This window comes from Triturus cristatus, chromosome 4_2 (genome assembly GCF_964204655.1).
Source record: "Triturus cristatus chromosome 4_2, aTriCri1.1, whole genome shotgun sequence".
In the NCBI taxonomy this organism is placed as follows: domain Eukaryota; kingdom Metazoa; phylum Chordata; class Amphibia; order Caudata; family Salamandridae; genus Triturus; species Triturus cristatus.
The window spans coordinates 695,406,140-695,417,074 of record NC_140586.1 but is presented as its reverse complement, the minus strand read 5'-3'; positions in this window follow the sequence as shown (position 1 = coordinate 695,417,074).

Genomic DNA, 10,935 nt, shown 5'->3' with positions numbered 1-10,935 from the left:
AGGACATATTCTCTGAGTTTTCAAATAGCGACAAAGAACTTTTAAATTATCTGTAATTTTTGTTTTTTTTATCCAGTTGACCACTTGATTAAATGTTGCACCTAGGGGAGAGGATGTGGTGTTACTTCCAGAGCTGCGGACTTTGCAACTGGGGAACCAGGTTGGAGTTTCTGCTTCAGCTCAACATTCTGTGATTCTGGTCAAATCACTTAATCTCCCCATATCTACAACCAAAATGAATTTGATCTTGTGTGATGTAACCAATGCTCATGTAAAGCACTCCAATACCTGACAAGTCTGCACTATATAAAACTGCAAATACACAAAAAATAAGTGTTTTGTACACTTCTGTCATTGGGCTACATGTGGGCTACATCTGGGTGATATTTTTGCTGCATTTGGGCTCTTTTGTCTCTGGTGGCCATCTTGGGAGATTTATTTGTTATGAAGTTTCCTAATTTCCTCATTTACTGCAGTCTCCTCAGTAGGAAATGCTTTCAGTTTTTTACTTTGATTCCATCAAGAAGGTATTCAGATATGTCACACATTTGCCATAAATTCTGAATGTTAGCACTCTAGTTGCTCATTAGATCACTGTAGTAAAGCTACTGCTCACCACGGCTGCTGGTATTAAAAGTGCATGTTTCAGTCTGCATATCAGAATTTTTTAATGGAATAGAAGAGGATTTGAGAAGTCACTCAAAATGTGCCCTCGTTTTTCTTTCTGCAGGACTAATCATAATTTCTATGGCAAAACGAACCCCCTCATTGTGTTCCTTTTTAAATTAAATGTTTTAAGAGTTACCACTTTATTCCAATCAAGATGGCTTCAGGTGTGCAATATGTTTGTCATAAGTAGGACTGTTAGCGCTCTAGTTGTTCTTTGGAACACTCTGGGAAGCTGCAGTAGAACATCATTTCTATGGCAAAATGAATCCCCTCATTGTGTTCCTTTTTAAATTAAATGTTTTAAGTGTTACCAGTTTATTCCAATCGAGATGGCGGCCGTGACACTGGCCGAGTGAGGCAGCGTTTTTCACTCCGCTGGGCCGTGTTAACATCCTAAACGGTTCCTATCCCTTCTAAGAAGTCGGCTGTGCCGGGGAGTTGCCGGGGAGATGCTGAGGAGATCGGGTTTCGCTTTAATCAGAAGTACAGTGAAAATACAACGAAATTTAATTTAAAACAGGACGGAGGAGCTGAAAGCCATTGCATTACATATGGCACTTGTATCTCGCCTGGACATCCTAAGACCCGCCTTCTCATTAAGACTGTGCTGGCTCTGGCGGGCTGTTCGGTGTTTGAATCCTAACGTATTCTACACGGCGTCTCACACACAGCCTACCTTCTCCGTGGATTCCCGGCTCCCTTCCAGGTTCCTTTCGGATTTCTCGGCTGTACCGGTGATGCCACCAAAAGCGTCAAAGTCAGCTCCCAAACCGGTGAAGTCTCGTAATCTCGTAATCTCACCCGTAACCACCCGCCAGATGCTGATATTAACATTTCACGGACCACTCGGAAGGGCAGAGCTCCAATGTCGGATAAAATCCCCGCTCAGGATTCATCGGCTGCTACAGCTGCAGCTCCATCTTCAGTACCGGGTAAGGTGCAGACTCTATCTGACATTTTTGCTAAATTGGGAGCTAGGGAAAAAAACTGCCTTATCTGCTTCCTCTGCCTCATCCGCTTCATCCGCTACATTAGTATCTGCAACAGTAGCCTCTACATCTGCTACTTTGTCTATCTCAGCGCAAAACTCTTCCTCGATGGGTATCCATGCTCCTCCTCCTCATGTTGTGATTGATTCTCCCCATGTGGTTCCCTCAGTGGCTATTCCTGACATACCTGACATACCTCAGCTTACAGTGTACTCCTCTCCTCTAACAGATCCACTTTTCTCGGCTCCCCTGGTGTCCGCCTCTGGCTCTGTTTCGGCCCAATGCATTATGGATAATGTAGTTTCAACTAATCATCAACCCTCAGATGCTATCGTTTCAGGAGCCTCGGCAGAGTTCCACGTCACGGGGGGTCGGCGATCAGTGATTCAACCGAAAAATTCTATTCCGTATCAGATCACTCGCTGTCTGGAGAGGAGGGTGATCCTGATTTAGAGTGGTCAGACTATGATAGCGAAGCTGCTGACTGGCGACCTAGTGAGACCACAGAAGCTCTAGCCACTGATACGGTCCGTAAGGCCCCTGGCATTAAACCTCTAAGTCAGGAGGGCCTATATGACAACTCTCGAGAAGATCAATCCCAAATCGATCTTCAGATATCACTAAATTCCAACGGTGGGGCCTTACCTGACGTGCCGGAGGAGGTCTCTCTGTCAACAATATATCATACGATTATCCAACACAGAGAAGCAACTAAACAAGAGAACTTACGCACCCAATCTGTGTGTCGTAAATTGCAAAATTCCCTCCGACGTGTTATAAAATCATCAGCTGAGATTAATACAAGAGTTACTGAAGCCGAAGAGCGGATCTCAGCCCTTGAAGATGCCGCAGCTGTCCAAAAGGATTTGGTCACAGAGGTTAAGGAACAGCAAAAGGATATAATATGGAAACTATCGGACCTTGAGAACCGCTCAAGAAGGAATAATCTACGTGTTTTGGGAGTTGAGGAGGATATTGAAGGAGGCGATGTCCGGCAGTTTATAGTTGAGCTTTTTACTGAAGCATTCCCAGAGGTTACTCAATGGAACTGGAACTCAGAAATCCAGAGAGCACATCGCTTCCCGTTCTCAAAAAAAAAGAAATCACCCTCTACCAACACTAACAGTTCTTATCCACGCGCTATCTTGGTTTGCTTTAACACCTTTCTTGCGCGTGAATGTATATTTGATCTAGCTCGACCTAACAAAAAGAGATCTGCCAAGGGCTGCCAATTTTTTGTTCGACCCGATCTTGCTGCAGAGACAGTGGATCGCCGTTGGCATCTCCGTCACCAGATCCCTCTTTTTCAGGCGAAAGGTGCCCAGGCTTTCTTGCTCTTCCCAGCAAAGCTGAAAATAATATATAAGACAGAAACAAACATTTTTCTCTCTGAAATAACTGCAAGGGACTATTTGGACTAGGGGTGGGCGGAATTTGCATAATTGCGTTACGCAAATCTCCGCGAAACGGTAAAAAATCTCCGCGAACACGCAGAAATCCGCGAACACGCAGAATTGCTTCTTCGCGATGCTTTTTTCCTGTTCACAATTGCTGTTTGCGTGCTCGGGGAGAAATATCTCGCGATCACGCATTTTGAGAACTCAAACAAGCAAAAATTTCGCGAAATCGCGGAAAGCAGACTTTTGAGCAATTTCGCGTTCTCCGCGGAACGCGAAATTACGCAAATTCCGCAAATTCCGCGGGCGGAACGGAATTTACCGCCCAGGCCTAATTTGGACACAATGTAGCATATTTTTCTTTTTTTTTTTAGCTGTCACTAAGGTTCTTTTTTCAAAGAGAAAAAAAAGGGCGAAAAGGGGGAAAAAATGATGATTGTTGTCACTGTTTAGAATGGGGATTTTCATACACTTTTGGGGATTGACTTATATAATATAAAAAGTGTTGCTGCATTTGTTCTTTTATCAAGCTAATGTGTTAACAGAGTGCTAATAGTGCGCAAATAGCACCAATTAAATGACTTTTTTCTTTATTATATCAATGCGATTCTAATAGGATTGACTCTCATCTATAATATTACGTGTATTGCTATAGGCCCAGCGGAGTGTGGTGTGACGCTCACTCAACCATCACAAGGACCTAGGTCCTGAGCTCCCGATTTTGGTTAAGGGGTAGGGGTAGGGGTAGGCGGGGGCAACGGGGAGGGAGGGGGGGTTGGAAGGTGGGTCGGGTGGGTTGGGGGGGTCACTGGGTGGTACTGTGGTGGGTACTTGAGGTGATTGGCGATATTAGTAATATACATGGCAGTGTGATTTCAATTACACTTAGGATGTTAACTATTTGTTTTTTCTTACGACATGTTGGTGGTATAATCCTTATACAGGGTCATTCTCTTTTAGGTATATATATATATATGATGTTTTCCCTTTCTATTATCTCTAAATGGCAAATCGTAGATTGACCTGTGCAACTTGGAACATATGTGGGCTAAATGATCCCAAGAAGCGTAGGATCTTTCATAAGTTGATGCAGGCCATGCAAGTGGACTTGATCTGCCTGCAAGAAACTCATACTTCTTGGGCTAATCGGCACTATCTTAAGTTTTTGGGCTATGATTTAGTGGCTACTACCAGACAAACTTCTACCATTAGGGGTGTCGCTATCATTTCAAAAGTAGGGGTTGCCCAAGTTAAAAGAACTAAGCAAGATAACACAGGTAGATGGCTAATAGTTGAATTGCTTATTAATAAATCTGTACTTTCGATCTGCTCAATATATGCATCTAACTTGGATGATCCACAGATTTTGATGGATCTAAACGTAGAATTAGCTAATTGGCCGCACCCGTTAATTTTCTGTGGAGATTTCAACATTAATATTCCTAGCTGGTTAGATATCACCAAATCTACTGATTATGTTGGCCGGAAACCCCAGGTCTATAAAGCACTTCGTACATTACTACTTGAACATGGTTTGGTAGATATATGGCATGTCAGCAATTCAGCCCATAACGGATTTACTTTTTACTCAATACCTCATCAAAAATTGGTTCGTATAGATTACGCTTTCACTTCTTTTGAAGTTTTGAAATCTATCAAGGTTCGGCTTGACCCTCGGACTATATCCGATCATAATTCTATAATTTTTAGTTTTCCTTGGGATCGACCTCCGCATCATATAAGACCCTGGACTTTTGATAGGAAATTATTATTGGATAAACTATATCATGAACGGATGCTAGCTTGGATTCCAGACTTCTTTGCAATCAATAGCCATACAGCATCTGTTGGTCTAGTCTGGGATACCTTCAAAGCTGCCTTACGCGGCGAAACTAAGAGAATTGCGTCTTATCGATGGCAAACTGAACAGCAAAATCTCAAAAATAGAGTTCTAGCACTTCAACAAGCTGAGCTAGACCTAAGCACTAGTATCCATATCGGTGAAGATCTAACATCTTGTCAGAAAGCGGTTGCTCTTGCCAAGGCTAATCTCTTGGATCCCTTGTATGCTGATATAGCTACCAAGTACTTTCAATTTCGTACATCAATGTATGAGTTTGGTGAAGCGTCTGGTAAGGTTTTAGCAAAAAGATTACAACAAAGGGCAATAGCTAGCTATATAACAAAGGTCAAAGATCGATCTGGTATTTTACAAGACTCACCTAATGGAGTGTTAAACACCTTTGTGGATTTCTATTCAACTTTATATACTGAGGAACTAAACATATCCCAGCAGCAACAAAAACAACTAGATCACTTTTTTAAATCTCTCGAAACTCGGAAGTCCTCTCCCGATCAGAATTCAATTCTGACTGAATCTATCAGTTGGGAAGAAATTGAAGCTGCCATAAAATCTTTGTCTTCTGGTAAAGCGGCAGGACCCGATCTCATACATCTCGAATTTTATAAAACTTTCTCACATTTATTTAAACAGCAGATGCTTGAAGTTTTTCAACTTGCTCAGAGGGGGGTCATTCCTGAAACCTGGCGACAATCGACCATTGTATTATTTAAAAAGAAAGGTAAAGACGAACTAAATCCAGCATCATACCGGCCCATAGCATTAATCAACACTGACAGTATAATCTATTCCAGAGTTCTAGCATTTCGTCTCGTTCCAATTATTTCTCCGTTAGTTTCCATTCGCCAGCATGGTTTTATTCAGGGTAGAGACACTACCGATCATATTAAGCGTGTTATCGCTCTTTTAGATTGGGCCCAGGTGACAAACTCTCCCCTTGGTGTGATCCTGTTGGACGCCGAGAAGGCGTTCGACAGGGTCTCCTGGGGTTATCTTTGGGCCGATCTTCATTGGAAAGGGATACCGCCTGAGTTTATTCTAGCTTTGCAAACATTGTATATCTCCCCAATTGCCAAAATCCGTATTTCAGGAAAGGAATCAAGCTACTTTTCTATCACACGCGGCACCAGACAAGGGTGCCCCTGCTCCCCCCTCCTTTTTGCTTTATATATCGATCCTTTTTTATCTCTGATAGAAAGAGCCCAAAACATTTCTCCACTTATTGTTCATGGCGTCGAGTATAAAATATTGGCATATGCTGACGATATAGTAGTATTAACAAATAACATCACTGTTTCTCTTGCTGCATTGGAGACCCTAGCAGTACAATTCGGTCTAATTTCAGGTTATAAGTTAAATATCACTAAAACTCAAATTTTGCAATCGTCAGCTATGCCAATATCAACTGCTCTTATTGCCCCACAAGCGACATACTTAGGCATTCAGATCTCGGCTGATGTTGGTCAAATTTCAGATCTGAACTATCTACCTATTATTGATCAGCTTCATAATAAACTAGAACGGCTGAACCACCTTCATCTCTCCTTATTTGGGCGCTGCAATGTTCTTAAAATGTTGGTACTTCCAAAATTCTTATATTTATTTAGATCCATCCCGTTATTAATTTCTAACCCTACTTTAATAAAAGCACAAAGAATTTGTCAGAGGTTTTTATGGGCATACCGCAAGCCAAGACGAGCTGCTAAATGGACCTATCTCCCGCAAGAACGCGGGGGCTGGTCAGTTCCAAATCTTGTTTACTATTATTGGGCTGCGATGATCCAACATTTTGCTTTTCCACTATTTGGAAAGAAGGTGGAATTACCGCCATTTTTGGCTCCTTCAATATACTCAATTTCATTAGGTGACGCTACACAAGGGATATTAACAAGCATTTTAGAACCAAGTTACTTCAAAAAAACGAGGTTCAAGGTAGCATGGGCCCTGTTCACGATCTGGCAAAAAATTCGTCGTCTCTTTTCTAATTACAAACTTAATTACCATACACCATTGAATGCGTCTGGGCTCCCTCCAGTGATATTTCAAGATTCAATAACTGTTATCTGGGCCTCACAAGGCCTGACTGATATAGGCGACCTAGCTGACTCTGGCCTGCTGGCATCTTTTTCTTTTTGAAACACAAATTTGAATTGCAATCTAATCATTTTTTTAAATATCTTCAAATTAGAAGTTTTCTCGATAAAAAACTCTCAGAAAACCCTGCACTCTTTGAGAAGATTTTGATATTTGAATTGGTTAAAAAAAAAGCCAAAATTGGTACATTATATCAAACTTTATTGTCTCAACTACCAGATGATCTCTCTGATTTTAATAATAAATGGGCGGTCAAATTTGGTGTACCCTCTATAGATTTAAAATTGCCACTGATGTTAGCCAAGACGGTTTTTGTCTCTGGTACTCTTCGTACCCAAAGTTATATGGCTATGTTTAATCTTTATTATACCCCAGCAAAACTAGTCAGATGGGGGATGGCCCCCGGAGGTATAAGCCTATCATGTGCAAGATGCAACTTTCCATCTGCGGATTCTCTCCACATGTTTTTTGACTGCCCTGAGTTATCACTCTTTATTAACCAAATTGAAACGTTTCTCACACAGATTACTCAATCTTCAATCAAAATTTCTGCTGAAATGGTAATTACTGGTTATCAATATGCTATGGATTCCACAAGATCAAGACATTTACATTCTTTTTTGTTTATTGCAATGGCAATGTTCAGACTTTGTATTACTTCTATTTGGATAAACCCTCAACCTCCCACTTTTTTCCACTGGCAGGCCAGGATGTTGGCATGGTTCAAATTAGAAACTGCTGTATGTAAGTTTCAGGGAAGGAGAAGACGTTTAATTGCTGCAAAAAACTGGGCTCCATTTCAGGATTGGTTAGCAAATTAATAATGTGTTTTTGTCATAAACTGTCATGTATTTTCTTTTTGTTTATCTTCAATGTATTGTATTTGTATTTGTTTTTATGAAGCATAAATCGCCAATCCCTCCCCCACCACCGCAAAAATGAAAAATAAAATAAAAAAATAATTTTTCTTTCTTCAGCACTAATCATAATTTCTATGGCAAAATGAACCCCCTCATTGTGTTCCTTTTTAAATTAAATGTTTTAATTGTTACCAGTTTATTCCAATCAAGATGGCTTCAGGTGTGCTATACTTTTGTCATAAGTAAGACAGTAAGCGCTCTAGTTGTTCGTTAGAACACTCTGGGACATTCTGTCAAAGGGCTATACTTGGGCTACATCTGGGTGATATTTGGGCTACATTTGGGCTCTTTTGTCTCTGATGGCCATCTTGGGAGATTTATTTGTTATGAAGTTTCCTAATTTCCTCATTTACTGCAGTCTCCTCAGTAGGAAATACTTTCAGTTTTTTACTTTGGTTCCATCAAGAAGGCATTCAGATGTGTCACACATTTGCCATAAATTCTCAATGTTAGCACTCTAGTTGCTCATTAGATCACTGTAGTAAAGCTACTGCTTACCAGGGAAGTCTGCTGCTGGTATTCAAAGTGCATGTTTCAGTCTGCATGTCAGAATGTTTTTATGAAATAGAAGAGGATTTGAGAAGTCAAAATGTGCCCTAATTTTTCTTTCTGCAGCACTAATCATAATTTCTATGGCAAAATGAACCCCCTCATTTTGTTCCTTTGTAAATTAAATGTTTTAAGTGTTACCACTTTATTCCAATCAAGATGGCTTTAAGTGTGCCATACTTTTGTCATAAGTAATACTTTTAGCGCTCTAGTTGTTCGTTAGAACACTCTGGGACATTCTGTCATTGGTCTATACTTGGGCTACATCTCGGTGATATTTGGGCTACATTTGGGCTCTTTTGTCTCTGGTGGCCATTTTGGGAGACTTATTTGTTATGAAGTTTCCTAATTTCCTCATTTACTACAGTCTCCTCAGTAGGAAATACTTTTAGTTTTTTACTTTGATTCCATCAAGAAGGTATTCAGATGTGTCACACGTTTGCCATAATTTCAGAATGTTAGCACTCTAGTTACTTATTAGATCACTGTAGTAAAGCTACTGCTCACCAGGGAAGTCTGCTGCTGGTATTGAAAGTGCATGTTTCAGTCTGCATGTCAGAATTTTTTTATGAAATAGAAGAGGATTTGAGAAGTCACTCAAAATATGCCCTCGTTTTTCTTTCTGCAGGACTAATCATACTTTCTATGGCAAAACGAACCCCCTCATTGTGTTCCTTTTTAAATTAAATGTTTTAAGAGTTACCACTTTATTCCAATCAAGATGGCTTCAGGTGTGCAATATGTTTGTCATAAGTAGGACTGTTAGCGCTCTAGTTGTTCTTTGGAACACTCTGGGAAGCTGCAGTAGAACATAAAGGAATCAACTGACAGTCACTGCCCTTGTTGGATGTACATGTTTTACTGAGAATGTCAGACTTCATTCTCATATGACTGAGAAAGATAATGTGAATTTACAGAAAATATGCTCTCAGTTTAGCTTATAGATCACCTTCCAAACCTCTGTGGGAAAAGCATGAGAAAATAGTTTTCTCTCAAACATGATTCATGATATCACAGCAGAAGGCTTTTTCACATGGTAAAATCACCTTAGAACACACCACAATTCCTAAAATGAGTATGGTACCATCAACAAATGTTTTATAATGTAATTAAAGTCTTAAAACCTTCTATTAACTTGGTGAGGTGCTATCATGTATATTGGTCCTAAGATGGCTGCCAACACTTCTTGGATGAAGTACTGACAGCCAATCAGATCTCACGTTGAGATGTGTGGTTAGGCTCCGCCCAGATATATCTATCTGTTTAACTCTAATTTTCTCAAGAACTACTGAACGGATTTACATCATTTAAGCAAAAGACACGAGTCTGAACTGAGGACTACCTCTTTGCCAAATTTGGTGTAATTCCGTTCAACAGTTCAGTCTGTAGCTGCGTCAACAGGTCCTATGGGAAAATGCATGGGGAAAATGCGTTTTGGGACCCCCCTTTTTTCTCGGCCCCCGCTTGACGAATCACCGTGACATTTTCAGGATAGGAGCGGACAGGAGCTGGCCTAAAGTTTGGAAATTTTCGCGAAGATGCGTCAATCGGCGCCAATGTTATTCCAAATAGAATGTTGCGGATATATATATATATTTATATATATATATATATATATATATATATATATATATATATATATATATTTATATATATTCACTGAAAAAACCATAGGTTTCACACACGTTATAGTTAGGAATTAGCATTTAAAAAACCTTGCAAATTCACTGAAAAAACCATAGGTTTCACACATGTTATAGTTAGCGGAAATTTTACTGATAAAAAACCAATGAAATTCCCCCATTATAGTTAGTGCAGGCAACTATAACTCACGCGACCGCAATCCTCTGCTGATGACATATGTGTCTTTATGAAAAAAAAATATTTGTAATATATGTATAGCTAAAAATTTATGGAAGAAGACATGGGCAAATAAGTGTCTAAATACAGTATTAGCATCAGCAGAGGATTGCGGTCGCGTGAGTTATAGTTGCCTGCACTAACTATAACGGGGGAATTTCATTGGTTTTTTATCAGTAAAATTTCCGCTAACTATAACATGTGTGAAACCTATGGTTTTTTCAGTGAATTTGCAAGGTTTTTTAAATGCTAATTCCTAACTATAACGTGTGTAAAACCTATGGTTTTTTCAGTGAATTTGTAAGGTTTTTTAAATGCTAAGTTACATTACGCCATTCGTGGCGTGCGCGCCCACTTAACGCCCACTTCGCGCACCGTGCGCGCACAGTGAGAACGCGGTGCGCTTCGCGCACCGCGCGCCCACTTTACGCAGTTAGTGCCGTGCACGCACGGTGGGCACGTGGTGCGCTACGCGCACCGCGTGCCCACGTTACGCTAGATGGGCCATGTACGCACGATGCGCTTCACGCACCGTGCGCACATGGAGGACATATGATGCGCTTCGTTGTGAAAGGTAATATTTTAATTTTTCACTG